Raw genomic sequence first — 16,313 nt, 5'->3', positions numbered from 1 at the left:
CTCATTCGCTTTAACCGTTTTTTTTTGTTATGTGTGATTACCTGAACATGCTCCAACAAGTCTGGACATGTAGCTAGCTGCCTCTTTCGCTTTAACCGTTTTTTTTTTTTTGTTATTATGAAGTTAAAAGTAAATTGAACTGTAGAGAGGATTTGGGGGTTCTGGCGCACCTAAAATACAAAATGGCGGCCATCCCCTCCCCTCCCACCCCCTCCCATAACCCTACCCCCACCCCTCCCCTTTTTGACCAATCATCGATTTCGACGAGGGTTTAAGCCACGCCCCCTACCCCCACCCCACCTTATTGACCAATCATCGAACTCGACGAGGGCTTTAGGCCACGCCCCTTCCCCCACTCCACCCTTTTAATCGACCAATCAGCGAATTCGATGACACCCCTTTTACCCCCACTCCTTCCCCCACCCTTATTAATTGACCAATCAGCGAATTCGACGACACCTCATTACCCCCACCCTAGCCCTACTCCTATCACATGACACCTACCTTTACCCCCTCCACTCCCACCACCCCTAGGTCGTCGTATTCGTTGGCCTCCTAAGCTCCTCCTATAAGATGGCGTCTCTTCTAACAGCTGTAGTACACAAGATGGCGGACCTCGTACCATCTGATGACCACAAGATGGCGGACCTCATACCTCCACCCCCCTCGCCCATTGATAGACAGGAGGGGATTTTTTTTTTTTTAATTATTTTTACTTACCTGGGATTCGATCCTACAACCTTCGTACTGGTAGACACGTCATCTGCACCAGTCGGCCACAGTGGTAGTCTCGCTTACTCTAGTTTTGAATGTTCTCTTATGTTTTAACTTGGAATTATTTTTTAAAAAATCTAACCCCCCTCACCAAGAATTTTTTTTTATTTAAATTACCCCCACTATCACAAAAATATTGAAAAATAAAAATGGATAACCTCACTTTAGGTAATAGAAAAAACTATAGTATTACTAAAAACTATTTACTTACCCCCTCCACCTGGACTGCTTCCGCTGCTGATGACGCGACCTACACTCACTGAAAACTAAACCCGAACTGACACTTGGACTGCGATACTAGCATTAACTCCCCACCACAATTACGTCACACTCTAACTAGCCAATAGAATTGCATCTTTTTTTCCAAATGATTACCTCTCTGGACAGGTCTCTGTAGCAAGCCACCCCCTTTCCCTTCCACATCTTTTATCATACCTGTTAATTTATATATATGCCAACATAGCTGAACATGCTCCAACAAGTCTGGACATGTAGCCAGCTGTTTGAACAGGCAAGTAAAAATAATGATGACACATACCATTGTCATATCCTCAACGAGCACAAACATGCTCCAACAAGTCTGGACATGTAGCCAGCTGCCTCTTTCGCTTTAACCGTTTTTTTTTTTTTGTTATTATGAAGTTAAAAGTAAATTGAACTTTGAACTTTCATATATCTTATTATTATTTCCGTTTACCAACTATACAAACCTGTATGAACATATCATCGGTGTAGTCTCAATATGTGTGATTACCTGAACATGCTCCAACAAGTCCGGACATGTAGCCAGCTGCCTCATTCGCTTTAACCGTTTTTTTTTGTTATGTGTGATTACCTGAACATGCTCCAACAAGTCTGGACATGTAGCTAGCTGCCTCTTTCGCTTTAACCGTTTTTTTTTTTTTGTTATTATGAAGTTAAAAGTAAATTGAACTTTGAACTTATTAATAAAATATAAATAAGTTTTAATTTCCTTTTTTTTTATTTATCACATAATTTGTATATGGCTTAATATTGCTCAACTTGCACCTTAACCCCATAAAACTTTCCTGTAATTTTAAGTGTAAAAAGGAAAAATACGAATGAGCAAACATTAATTAAAACATTATTTTTATTTAACGGAAGTATACAAGTAAAATAATAACATTTATTTCACAGTATAAATTTATTTCAGTTTACCAACTATACAAACCTGTATGAACATATCATCGGTGTAGTATCAATATGTGTGATTACCTGAACATGCTCCAACAAGTCTGGACATGTAGCCAGCTGCCTCATTCGCTTTAAACGTTTTTTGTTATTATGAAGTTAAAAGTAAATTGAACTTTGAACTTATTAATAAAATATAAATAAGTTTTAATTTACTTTTCTTTATTTATAAGTGTATAAAGTAAAAATAAGAATGAACAAACATTAATTAAAACATTTTATTTTTATTTAAAGGAAGTATACAAGTAAAATAATAACATTTATTTCACAGTATAAATTTTATTTAAATTCTATGTCATATCTTCCATTATTAAAGCCTTTGTACATTATTAACAGTTTTTTCTTTGATTGTTGGTAATCTTCCACCATTTCATCAGTTATCACTGCCGCAAATCTGCGTGGAAGGAAGATCCTCGTTGGGTAGTCCATTGTCGGGCCAATATAATGTAAATGGGCAACGATGGCATCTCCAAATTTAGTGTTGAATCTTTCGAATTGCTTCACTTCGTATGAGTATCCGGTTCTTAGATCTGATAATTTGCCAATGCCCACAGACCTTGTATTCACATCATTTAAAAAGCTTGCCAACTTAGACATCTAAAAGAAGAATATTATATGAAAGTATCACATCATTATCAATATATTGTTTCAATAAAAAAAAGTATTATTACTTACCTTTGAAGTATGAAGTTAACCTCTCGAGCTGTGGGCAACGAATGACGAATTACCTTACAAGCTTCACTACTCTACCGTTACGGATGTCCCCCCCCACTCTATGACGTCACTTATAGTTAGCCAATAGAATTGCGCGCTTGTCTTCCCTCTCTCTCTCTTGCAAGTGTCTCTCTCTCTATAAGGTGAATCATACCTCCCACCTTTGATGCAGGACTCAACCTGTCCGTTAACTTCATATATGTTTCTTAGAAAAAACAATATTTTTGAAACTGAACTTTGCCCTTATTAGCTTTTATTGCTTTATAAATAATAAAACTTTGAATGTTTGTAGACTTAAAAACTTACTTTTTAAAAAATGTAAACACGCTTGCACAACATGTTTGTACAGCCAAGTAAAAAATAATGATGACTCATACCATTGTCATATCCTCAACGTGCAAAAGCTGCAGCTTAGTTTTTTCTTCTTTTTTTTTAACTAAATAAATTTTGTATATGCGCCCCTCTTAGTTCGGCTTCCGCCTTAAGCTTCCTCACCACGTCAAGGTGGAGGTCATCGAGGAAGTTTTTATTTTTTTTTTTACTTTTTTTATTTTTTTTAAATAATTTTATAATAATAAAAGGAATACTTGAAAAATAAAGCAATAATTTAATTTAATACATTTATTCAAATTAAACTTTAAAAAATACATATACCTCAGAAAAATATATAAAAACTTAAAAATCAACTTCAAATACAAATAAAATATTTAATTTCTAATTAGTACATTAAAGTGAAATAAATAAGAAATGTTTTGCTATCGAATCAGTTTATTTTAATGGTTGTTGGAATTTTAGCTGCCTTGCATCAATCGCATTCATACATTGTACAGAATCTGCACAAATCCATTCATGGTTTACGGGGATTTTACACCCCGCCAGTGACCAACATTCAGGTTTGTGTGCAACTCAATGCATTCGCCAGTGACCACATTCGTTCTTCAAGGCAAAAATATTTCCGTCTCATTCCAACCAAATTTACTGTTGAGCCAGCAATTGATGGCTTTAATTCGATATTGCGTACATTTCTCTTTACAAGTATTGTGTATAATACACTGATTTCCTGCTGTTTCTAATGAATCAAGTTTTGGACAGTCATAATCTTCTAAATTAATTACACAACAACTGTACAGATTTTGTAAAAGAAATCTTTTCTTTTCATAACCCTTAACAAACACAAATTTATAATTACAATCAATAAACTTGAAAATATCTCTAATCATTTCATATTCAATATCCCCGTCATTCCACTTAATTTTATGATAATAATTTTCTAACCAATAATTGGTTCTTCTACTTTTTTCACATTGTTTATGTTGGACAGGTGGCTTGAATATCCAGTGTCTGACTGATTGAAAATTATAGTCTAATAGAGAAAGCTCTTTAACAATATAACCTCCTACACTGTCTACAAAGCACTGGAAGTCAGCTATCAGCACGCCTGTCTGAGCCATACTGAACACTGAACTAGCTCTTCAAGCCTTCTTATACCATACGACGTACAATACCTGTTAGAGGATTATATTCTACCACCCTGTCGTGAATAATAAGGCAATAAGCAGTGGTGTTGGGCGGGAACATTTCTTTTGATTCAAATTCCAATCTAACATCTACCGGGCCACATTTGATAGATTCACACTGTTTAGAACAATCTATTACAATTAAGGGTGTTTTCTCTTTAAAATTTTGTAAAGAACTTAGAGGATACATTTGTTCTCCATAATATGACATTTGAAAGGAAGCATACATATGATATAGAATGGCAAAACGGTTAGAGGAAAAATCTACATTCAAATCGCCGTAGGGGAAAGCTTTACAATTAAGATAAAGTTTTACATTTGAAATTGAACAGTGGTCAAAGTGACTAGCGTTGCTTTCCACATTATTAGCACGTCCGGTCTGAAAAGCTAGAATGATATATCGGGGCTTTTCCATTTGACTAGAAGTCTTTACTGACCAGATTTGCCTCTGAGTGGCCGGCAACAAAGGGTAATCATAGAGTTCCCAACTTCTAAAACTTAGAGCAAATACCTTAGCAGATTTAAGATGACGCATAAGAGCCAATCTCTGATGTTCGTTGACTGTGACATAGGGCAGCATCCAGCAAAGCTTCACCATTTCAATTTTACACCTCTCCACCGCTTGTTCTTCATTCAATCTGTTGAATTTATAGGCATTTCCATCTTGTCTGCTTCTAACAAGTATCAATTCTTGTTTAACATTAATCACAATTTTCTGGTAATCTTCACAAAATCCCAGCAGCGATGATAGCGGAATGCATAAATTAAAACATCCTTCTGCTGAAGTGATGTTGAGAGCATCGCTTTGAGGATAGCACCAGCCCCAGTTTGTAATATACTGACAGCCTGCCTTAAGCGAAGCCAACCCTTTAAGTGTACAAGCTATTCCTGGGTTTTTTACTCGATCTATTTCAACTCCACTTAGTTCGTATCTTATTTCATCAAATAGAAATGCAAAAGCATTATTGGTCAATTTGGATGAAACAGGAACTGCAGAGCCGTCTTCCTTTAAAAACTTGCCTTCCAAGTAGAGCAAACTTTGACTGGGTAGCGTATATAGATCTTGATGTTGTACACTAATGCGTATTTCATCGCCTGGCAGTAGTTTTGAAGAAGCATATGGGTGATGGGAATGCAATTCTATGCACTCGATTGAATTGTCAAACTGACATTTCTCTTCCAAATCTAAGACTTCCATGATGACGATAGAACGTAGTAACCTGCAGACTGAAGAAATCGAATACTACTGTTGGTCAGCGATGTTCGCTCGGCAACTGTTCTCACTGGAATGATGCTCTTTTTCTCCGCAACTGTCCTTTTATCGCCTCTTCTAAAGTCTAACCCCATCTCCGTCTAGTGATCAAATGGCCAACTTCAGTTGTGAGCCTCTCTTTTATAAGACATCCAGCAGGAAGAGTAGACAAAGCTGGCCGCAGTTGTTAGTGCCAACTTTCTGATACTGCTTCCTGTTCCATGAAATTCGACTTCCCTTTACATATCGGACAAATTCAGCAGGGGGATTGGCACCACTGCTATCGAAGAATTGAACATATTCTCCTCTCTTCTTGTAACAAACCCAGTGAGTACCACTGCCAACACTGCTATCCAAATTAAAAATGGCTCGTTCATTTTTCCAAGGTTTCTTTGGAAATTCATCAATCATGAATACTCCTCTGAAATGAGGAATTTTATTTGATTTCGCCAACTTAATTAGATCAAAATTACTTAACCGCAGGCGAGGTAGCGTATCCAGCATTCGTTTAGCTTTTCCACTCAATTTTGAAGATTTGCCACCCATTCGTCTAGGAGTGGGGATGATTCTCTTCTTTTTCTTCTTATCTTTAGCACGTCTCATGATAAACTAAAACGTTGTTAGTTGTTTCTGGCTTTATATATGAACATTTTTAACATTCTCCCAACTGTTGTGTGAATTATCTAAGCCCAACCATTTCACCAAAATTCTATCACCTTTCCGTTTAATAACCTTCTCCACTAGGTAACTGTCGGGATGTTTGGCCAGCTGCAGTTCCTCTTGATAGAAACCTCCAGCAATCATTTGCCCCTTATAATCTTTCAGATGATAGGTGATCGGTATGGTATTTTTCACTTCAGCAACTTTAAATATTTCTGTAGACCATGAAGGGCAGTAGCCTTTAGCAAATTGAGCTTTATATTTGGATATGCGTACATGATCACCAGCTTTGAACTTGGGAATGCTGGCATTTTTCAAAGTTTTCTTCGCATATACTTCACGTAACAGCTGTTCTTCTATTTCTTTTCCCCGTACTGAAGCCGGCGTCATTTTGATAGTTCTGTGTTTAGTGTTATTATATTTGTTCACTAGCGATTTAATGCCGGTTAGCCATTCGTACGATCCTTGGAGACTAAATTTTTTCCACATTGCCGCTTTCAGAGTACGATTGAATCTCTCCACTATTGAAGCTTTTAAGTTACTATAGGTAGAGTAGTGATTTATACCGTTCACGTTCATCAGCTTGCCAAATATCTTGTTGTAAAACTCTTTTCCATTATCCGTTTGCAAATTGTTTGGCTTCCGATCGGCTAATACTTTCTCGAATGCTTGACTCACTTCCAGGGCTGACTTATTCTTCAGAGGGATCGCCCATGCATATTTGGAGAAACAATCAATCACGGTCAACAGATATTTATGACCTTTATTGAATCTAGCGTAGGGTATTAGTTCCACCAGGTCGGCTTGCCATAGGTCATCTAAGCCCTTTAGAAGAACTGCTCTTCTCTTGAACACTCTTCTTGCTGGTCTATGCAACTCGTTTACAATCTGTTCCTTAACAGAGGCCATGATGAAATGAAGCTTGCTCATGACCACACTACGCTATTATACCTCCATCTCTCAGCTGGGCTTCAATACTTTTTATTTCCGCGCTGGCATTGTTGGTGCCAAGTAACCTTCTTAATCGATCTACAAGCATGAAGAAAATAGATATGGTTTTCTAGTGTTGGACAAAGATAGACAGATTACTGAGGGAAGGTATCGAAAAGGTTTCGAAGCCTATATAATACCTTAACTATGTACTTGAAGATCATTGTTCATTGAGCCATGGAGGGGTCAACTAGTGACGTTGTAATGCGTGAAATAATCGAAACCAGAAAGGCGATTCAAGAAAAGTGTAATTTATTGAAGAGAAACAGAGAAGAGACCGATGAATATTTGAAAATGAAATATCAACCTTTATTGAGTCCATTGAAAGCATTGGTGGAAAAGCAGGAAAAGCCACCACTTGAATTAAAAGAATCTCCTAAACCGGAAGTAGCTACTTGTGAAACACCCCTTCCACCTCCAAAGAGACTAAAATTTCTGAGGCTGGAATCGGCTACAACACCGCCGTCAAGATTTACAAAAACATGGCATGAAGAACTTTCAACCCCAAAGCGACCGGAAGTTCTAAAGTTATCTTCTTCTGCTTCTGCTGAAGCAACCAGCCCGCTTCAAGAGGTACGAGAACAAGCACAAACTCCCGAAGGGAAGGAAATTTCAGCAAAATATTTGAAGGAAGTTGGAGAAATGTCCTCAAAATATATCAAAAAATTTATTAAAAATGAGACCAAGGACTTGGATATGATATATGGTGTAGTTTATGACGGCCGGAGATTTAGTATTGGTGACTCAGTGGTCTCCATCAGCAAAGATATTCTATCCGTTGGTGATAATACCTATTTCGGCACGCCAGGTCTTTTCGAGTTATTATTCTTGACAAATCCAAACTTGTCTATGGTGAAAAAGACGGATTATATCAATTATAAGAGCATACTGCAACAGACGAACGCTCATAGAGAAGGGCACAGCCCTTCCGGACCAATTAAAGTTCTGAACACAAACATGAAATACAAGAATGTGATTTCAAAATTGTTTTCAACAAAAAGAGGTGCCGGATATGTAGATCCTAACATGCTTGTAGATCGATTAAGAAGGTTACTTGGCACCAACAATGCCAGCGCGGAAATACATGAAATACAAGAATGTGATTTCAAAATTGTTTTCAACAAAAAGAGGTGCCGGATATGTAGATCCTAACATGCTTGTAGATCGATTAAGAAGGTTACTTGGCACCAACAATGCCAGCGCGGAAATAAAAAGTATTGAAGCCCAGCTGAGAGATGGAGGTATAATAGCGTAGTGTGGTCATGAGCAAGCTTCATTTCATCATGGCCTCTGTTAAGGAACAGATTGTAAACGAGTTGCATAGACCAGCAAGAAGAGTGTTCAAGAGAAGAGCAGTTCTTCTAAAGGGCTTAGATGACCTATGGCAAGCCGACCTGGTGGAACTAATACCCTACGCTAGATTCAATAAAGGTCATAAATATCTGTTGACCGTGATTGATTGTTTCTCCAAATATGCATGGGCGATCCCTCTGAAGAATAAGTCAGCCCTGGAAGTGAGTCAAGCATTCGAGAAAGTATTAGCCGATCGGAAGCCAAACAATTTGCAAACGGATAATGGAAAAGAGTTTTACAACAAGATATTTGGCAAGCTGATGAACGTGAACGGTATAAATCACTACTCTACCTATAGTAACTTAAAAGCTTCAATAGTGGAGAGATTCAATCGTACTCTGAAAGCGGCAATGTGGAAAAAATTTAGTCTCCAAGGATCGTACGAATGGCTAACCGGCATTAAATCGCTAGTGAACAAATATAATAACACTAAACACAGAACTATCAAAATGACGCCGGCTTCAGTACGGGGAAAAGAAATAGAAGAACAGCTGTTACGTGAAGTATATGCGAAGAAAACTTTGAAAAATGCCAGCATTCCCAAGTTCAAAGCTGGTGATCATGTACGCATATCCAAATATAAAGCTCAATTTGCTAAAGGCTACTGCCCTTCATGGTCTACAGAAATATTTAAAGTTGCTGAAGTGAAAAATACCATACCGATCACCTATCATCTGAAAGATTATAAGGGGCAAATGATTGCTGGAGGTTTCTATCAAGAGGAACTGCAGCTGGCCAAACATCCCGACAGTTACCTAGTGGAGAAGGTTATTAAACGGAAAGGTGATAGAATTTTGGTGAAATGGTTGGGCTTAGATAATTCACACAACAGTTGGGAGAATGTTAAAAATGTTCATATATAAAGCCAGAAACAACTAACAACGTTTTAGTTTATCATGAGACGTGCTAAAGATAAGAAGAAAAAGAAGAGAATCATCCCCACTCCTAGACGAATGGGTGGCAAATCTTCAAAATTGAGTGGAAAAGCTAAACGAATGCTGGATACGCTACCTCGCCTGCGGTTAAGTAATTTTGATCTAATTAAGTTGGCGAAATCAAATAAAATTCCTCATTTCAGAGGAGTATTCATGATTGATGAATTTCCAAAGAAACCTTGGAAAAATGAACGAGCCATTTTTAATTTGGATAGCAGTGTTGGCAGTGGTACTCACTGGGTTTGTTACAAGAAGAGAGGAGAATATGTTCAATTCTTCGATAGCAGTGGTGCCAATCCCCCTGCTGAATTTGTCCGATATGTAAAGGGAAGTCGAATTTCATGGAACAGGAAGCAGTATCAGAAAGTTGGCACTAACAACTGCGGCCAGCTTTGTCTACTCTTCCTGCTGGATGTCTTATAAAAGAGAGGCTCACAACTGAAGTTGGCCATTTGATCACTAGACGGAGATGGGGTTAGACTTTAGAAGAGGCGATAAAAGGACAGTTGCGGAGAAAAAGAGCATCATTCCAGTGAGAACAGTTGCCGAGCGAACATCGCTGACCAACAGTAGTATTCGATTTCTTCAGTCTGCAGGTTACTACGTTCTATCGTCATCATGGAAGTCTTAGATTTGGAAGAGAAATGTCAGTTTGACAATTCAATCGAGTGCATAGAATTGCATTCCCATCACCCATATGCTTCTTCAAAACTACTGCCAGGCGATGAAATACGCATTAGTGTACAACATCAAGATCTATATACGCTACCCAGTCAAAGTTTGCTCTACTTGGAAGGCAAGTTTTTAAAGGAAGACGGCTCTGCAGTTCCTGTTTCATCCAAATTGACCAATAATGCTTTTGCATTTCTATTTGATGAAATAAGATACGAACTAAGTGGAGTTGAAATAGATCGAGTAAAAAACCCAGGAATAGCTTGTACACTTAAAGGGTTGGCTTCGCTTAAGGCAGGCTGTCAGTATATTACAAACTGGGGCTGGTGCTATCCTCAAAGCGATGCTCTCAACATCACTTCAGCAGAAGGATGTTTTAATTTATGCATTCCGCTATCATCGCTGCTGGGATTTTGTGAAGATTACCAGAAAATTGTGATTAATGTTAAACAAGAATTGATACTTGTTAGAAGCAGACAAGATGGAAATGCCTATAAATTCAACAGATTGAATGAAGAACAAGCGGTGGAGAGGTGTAAAATTGAAATGGTGAAGCTTTGCTGGATGCTGCCCTATGTCACAGTCAACGAACATCAGAGATTGGCTCTTATGCGTCATCTTAAATCTGCTAAGGTATTTGCTCTAAGTTTTAGAAGTTGGGAACTCTATGATTACCCTTTGTTGCCGGCCACTCAGAGGCAAATCTGGTCAGTAAAGACTTCTAGTCAAATGGAAAAGCCCCGATATATCATTCTAGCTTTTCAGACCGGACGTGCTAATAATGTGGAAAGCAACGCTAGTCACTTTGACCACTGTTCAATTTCAAATGTAAAACTTTATCTTAATTGTAAAGCTTTCCCCTACGGCGATTTGAATGTAGATTTTTCCTCTAACCGTTTTGCCATTCTATATCATATGTATGCTTCCTTTCAAATGTCATATTATGGAGAACAAATGTATCCTCTAAGTTCTTTACAAAATTTTAAAGAGAAAACACCCTTAATTGTAATAGATTGTTCTAAACAGTGTGAATCTATCAAATGTGGCCCGGTAGATGTTAGATTGGAATTTGAATCAAAAGAAATGTTCCCGCCCAACACCACTGCTTATTGCCTTATTATTCACGACAGGGTGGTAGAATATAATCCTCTAACAGGTATTGTACGTCGTATGGTATAAGAAGGCTTGAAGAGCTAGTTCAGTGTTCAGTATGGCTCAGACAGGCGTGCTGATAGCTGACTTCCAGTGCTTTGTAGACAGTGTAGGAGGTTATATTGTTAAAGAGCTTTCTCTATTAGACTATAATTTTCAATCAGTCAGACACTGGATATTCAAGCCACCTGTCCAACATAAACAATGTGAAAAAAGTAGAAGAACCAATTATTGGTTAGAAAATTATTATCATAAAATTAAGTGGAATGACGGGGATATTGAATATGAAATGATTAGAGATATTTTCAAGTTTATTGATTGTAATTATAAATTTGTGTTTGTTAAGGGTTATGAAAAGAAAAGATTTCTTTTACAAAATCTGTACAGTTGTTGTGTAATTAATTTAGAAGATTATGACTGTCCAAAACTTGATTCATTAGAAACAGCAGGAAATCAGTGTATTATACACAATACTTGTAAAGAGAAATGTACGCAATATCGAATTAAAGCCATCAATTGCTGGCTCAACAGTAAATTTGGTTGGAATGAGACGGAAATATTTTTGCCTTGAAGAACGAATGTGGTCACTGGCGAATGCATTGAGTTGCACACAAACCTGAATGTTGGTCACTGGCGGGGTGTAAAATCCCCGTAAACCATGAATGGATTTGTGCAGATTCTGTACAATGTATGAATGCGATTGATGCAAGGCAGCTAAAATTCCAACAACCATTAAAATAAACTGATTCGATAGCAAAACATTTCTTATTTATTTCACTTTAATGTACTAATTAGAAATTAAATATTTTATTTGTATTTGAAGTTGATTTTTAAGTTTTTATATATTTTTCTGAGGTATATGTATTTTTTAAAGTTTAATTTGAATAAATGTATTAAATTAAATTATTGCTTTATTTTTCAAGTATTCCTTTTATTATTATAAAATTATTTAAAAAAAATAAAAAAAGTAAAAAAAAAAATAAAAACTTCCTCGATGACCTCCACCTTGACGTGGTGAGGAAGCTTAAGGCGGAAGCCGAACTAAGAGGGGCGCATATACAAAATTTATTTAGTTAAAAAAAAAGAAGAAAAAACTAAGCTGCAGCTTTTGCACGTTGAGGATATGACAATGGTATGAGTCATCATTATTTTTTACTTGGCTGTACAAACATGTTGTGCAAGCGTGTTTACATTTTTTAAAAAGTAAGTTTTTAAGTCTACAAACATTCAAAGTTTTATTATTTATAAAGCAATAAAAGCTAATAAGGGCAAAGTTCAGTTTCAAAAATATTGTTTTTTCTAAGAAACATATATGAAGTTAACGGACAGGTTGAGTCCTGCATCAAAGGTGGGAGGTATGATTCACCTTATAGAGAGAGAGACACTTGCAAGAGAGAGAGAGGGAAGACAAGCGCGCAATTCTATTGGCTAACTATAAGTGACGTCATAGAGTGGGGGGGGACATCCGTAACGGTAGAGTAGTGAAGCTTGTAAGGTAATTCGTCATTCGTTGCCCACAGCTCGAGAGGTTAACTTCATACTTCAAAGGTAAGTAATAATACTTTTTTTTATTGAAACAATATATTGATAATGATGTGATACTTTCATATAATATTCTTCTTTTAGATGTCTAAGTTGGCAAGCTTTTTAAATGATGTGAATACAAGGTCTGTGGGCATTGGCAAATTATCAGATCTAAGAACCGGATACTCATACGAAGTGAAGCAATTCGAAAGATTCAACACTAAATTTGGAGATGCCATCGTTGCCCATTTACATTATATTGGCCCGACAATGGACTACCCAACGAGGATCTTCCTTCCACGCAGATTTGCGGCAGTGATAACTGATGAAATGGTGGAAGATTACCAACAATCAAAGAAAAAACTGTTAATAATGTACAAAGGCTTTAATAATGGAAGATATGACATAGAATTTAAATAAAATTTATACTGTGAAATAAATGTTATTATTTTACTTGTATACTTCCTTTAAATAAAAATAAAATGTTTTAATTAATGTTTGTTCATTCTTATTTTTACTTTATACACTTATAAATAAAGAAAAGTAAATTAAAACTTATTTATATTTTATTAATAAGTTCAAAGTTCAATTTACTTTTAACTTCATAATAACAAAAAACGTTTAAAGCGAATGAGGCAGCTGGCTACATGTCCAGACTTGTTGGAGCATGTTCAGGTAATCACACATATTGATACTACACCGATGATATGTTCATACAGGTTTGTATAGTTGGTAAACTGAAATAAATTTATACTGTGAAATAAATGTTATTATTTTACTTGTATACTTCCGTTAAATAAAAATAATGTTTTAATTAATGTTTGCTCATTCGTATTTTTCCTTTTTACACTTAAAATTACAGGAAAGTTTTATGGGGTTAAGGTGCAAGTTGAGCAATATTAAGCCATATACAAATTATGTGATAAATAAAAAAAAAGGAAATTAAAACTTATTTATATTTTATTAATAAGTTCAAAGTTCAATTTACTTTTAACTTCATAATAACAAAAAAAAAAAAACGGTTAAAGCGAAAGAGGCAGCTAGCTACATGTCCAGACTTGTTGGAGCATGTTCAGGTAATCACACATAACAAAAAAAAACGGTTAAAGCGAATGAGGCAGCTGGCTACATGTCCGGACTTGTTGGAGCATGTTCAGGTAATCACACATATTGAGACTACACCGATGATATGTTCATACAGGTTTGTATAGTTGGTAAACGGAAATAATAATAAGATATATGAAAGTTCAAAGTTCAATTTACTTTTAACTTCATAATAACAAAAAAAAAAAAACGGTTAAAGCGAAAGAGGCAGCTGGCTACATGTCCAGACTTGTTGGAGCATGTTTGTGCTCGTTGAGGATATGACAATGGTATGTGTCATCATTATTTTTACTTGCCTGTTCAAACAGCTGGCTACATGTCCAGACTTGTTGGAGCATGTTCAGCTATGTTGGCATATATATAAATTAACAGGTATGATAAAAGATGTGGAAGGGAAAGGGGGTGGCTTGCTACAGAGACCTGTCCAGAGAGGTAATCATTTGGAAAAAAAGATGCAATTCTATTGGCTAGTTAGAGTGTGACGTAATTGTGGTGGGGAGTTAATGCTAGTATCGCAGTCCAAGTGTCAGTTCGGGTTTAGTTTTCAGTGAGTGTAGGTCGCGTCATCAGCAGCGGAAGCAGTCCAGGTGGAGGGGGTAAGTAAATAGTTTTTAGTAATACTATAGTTTTTTCTATTACCTAAAGTGAGGTTATCCATTTTTATTTTTCAATATTTTTGTGATAGTGGGGGTAATTTAAATAAAAAAAAATTCTTGGTGAGGGGGGTTAGATTTTTTAAAAAATAATTCCAAGTTAAAACATAAGAGAACATTCAAAACTAGAGTAAGCGAGACTACCACTGTGGCCGACTGGTGCAGATGACGTGTCTACCAGTACGAAGGTTGTAGGATCGAATCCCAGGTAAGTAAAAATAATTAAAAAAAAAAAAATCCCCTCCTGTCTATCAATGGGCGAGGGGGGTGGAGGTATGAGGTCCGCCATCTTGTGGTCATCAGATGGTACGAGGTCCGCCATCTTGTGTACTACAGCTGTTAGAAGAGACGCCATCTTATAGGAGGAGCTTAGGAGGCCAACGAATACGACGACCTAGGGGTGGTGGGAGTGGAGGGGGTAAAGGTAGGTGTCATGTGATAGGAGTAGGGCTAGGGTGGGGGTAATGAGGTGTCGTCGAATTCGCTGATTGGTCAATTAATAAGGGTGGGGGAAGGAGTGGGGGTAAAAGGGGTGTCATCGAATTCGCTGATTGGTCGATTAAAAGGGTGGAGTGGGGGAAGGGGCGTGGCCTAAAGCCCTCGTCGAGTTCGATGATTGGTCAATAAGGTGGGGTGGGGGTAGGGGGCGTGGCTTAAACCCTCGTCGAAATCGATGATTGGTCAAAAAGGGGAGGGGTGGGGGTAGGGTTATGGGAGGGGGTGGGAGGGGAGGGGATGGCCGCCATTTTGTATTTTAGGTGCGCCAGAACCCCCAAATCCTCTCTACAGTTCAATTTACTTTTAACTTCATAATAACAAAAAAAAAAAAACGGTTAAAGCGAAAGAGGCAGCTAGCTACATGTCCAGACTTGTTGGAGCATGTTCAGGTAATCACACATAACAAAAAAAAACGGTTAAAGCGAATGAGGCAGCTGGCTACATGTCCGGACTTGTTGGAGCATGTTCAGGTAATCACACATATTGAGACTACACCGATGATATGTTCATACAGGTTTGTATAGTTGGTAAACGGAAATAATAATAAGATATATGAAAGTTCAAAGTTCAATTTACTTTTAACTTCATAATAACAAAAAAAAAAAAACGGTTAAAGCGAAAGAGGCAGCTGGCTACATGTCCAGACTTGTTGGAGCATGTTTGTGCTCGTTGAGGATATGACAATGGTATGTGTCATCATTATTTTTACTTGCCTGTTCAAACAGCTGGCTACATGTCCAGACTTGTTGGAGCATGTTCAGCTATGTTGGCATATATATAAATTAACAGGTATGATAAAAGATGTGGAAGGGAAAGGGGGTGGCTTGCTACAGAGACCTGTCCAGAGAGGTAATCATTTGGAAAAAAAGATGCAATTCTATTGGCTAGTTAGAGTGTGACGTAATTGTGGTGGGGAGTTAATGCTAGTATCGCAGTCCAAGTGTCAGTTCGGGTTTAGTTTTCAGTGAGTGTAGGTCGCGTCATCAGCAGCGGAAGCAGTCCAGGTGGAGGGGGTAAGTAAATAGTTTTTAGTAATACTATAGTTTTTTCTATTACCTAAAGTGAGGTTATCCATTTTTATTTTTCAATATTTTTGTGATAGTGGGGGTAATTTAAATAAAAAAAAATTCTTGGTGAGGGGGGTTAGATTTTTTAAAAAATAATTCCAAGTTAAAACATAAGAGAACATTCAAAACTAGAGTAAGCGAGACTACCACTGTGGCCGACTGGTGCAGATGACGTGTCTACCAGTACGAAGGTTGTAGGATCGAATCCCAGGTAAGTAAAAATAATTAAAAAAAAA

This window comes from Rhodnius prolixus, unplaced genomic scaffold (assembly GCF_049639745.1).
Source record: "Rhodnius prolixus isolate KJV_2025 unplaced genomic scaffold, Rpr scaffold_2, whole genome shotgun sequence".
In the NCBI taxonomy this organism is placed as follows: Eukaryota; Metazoa; Arthropoda; class Insecta; order Hemiptera; family Reduviidae; genus Rhodnius; species Rhodnius prolixus.
Note: the sequence above shows the minus strand (reverse complement) of the source record.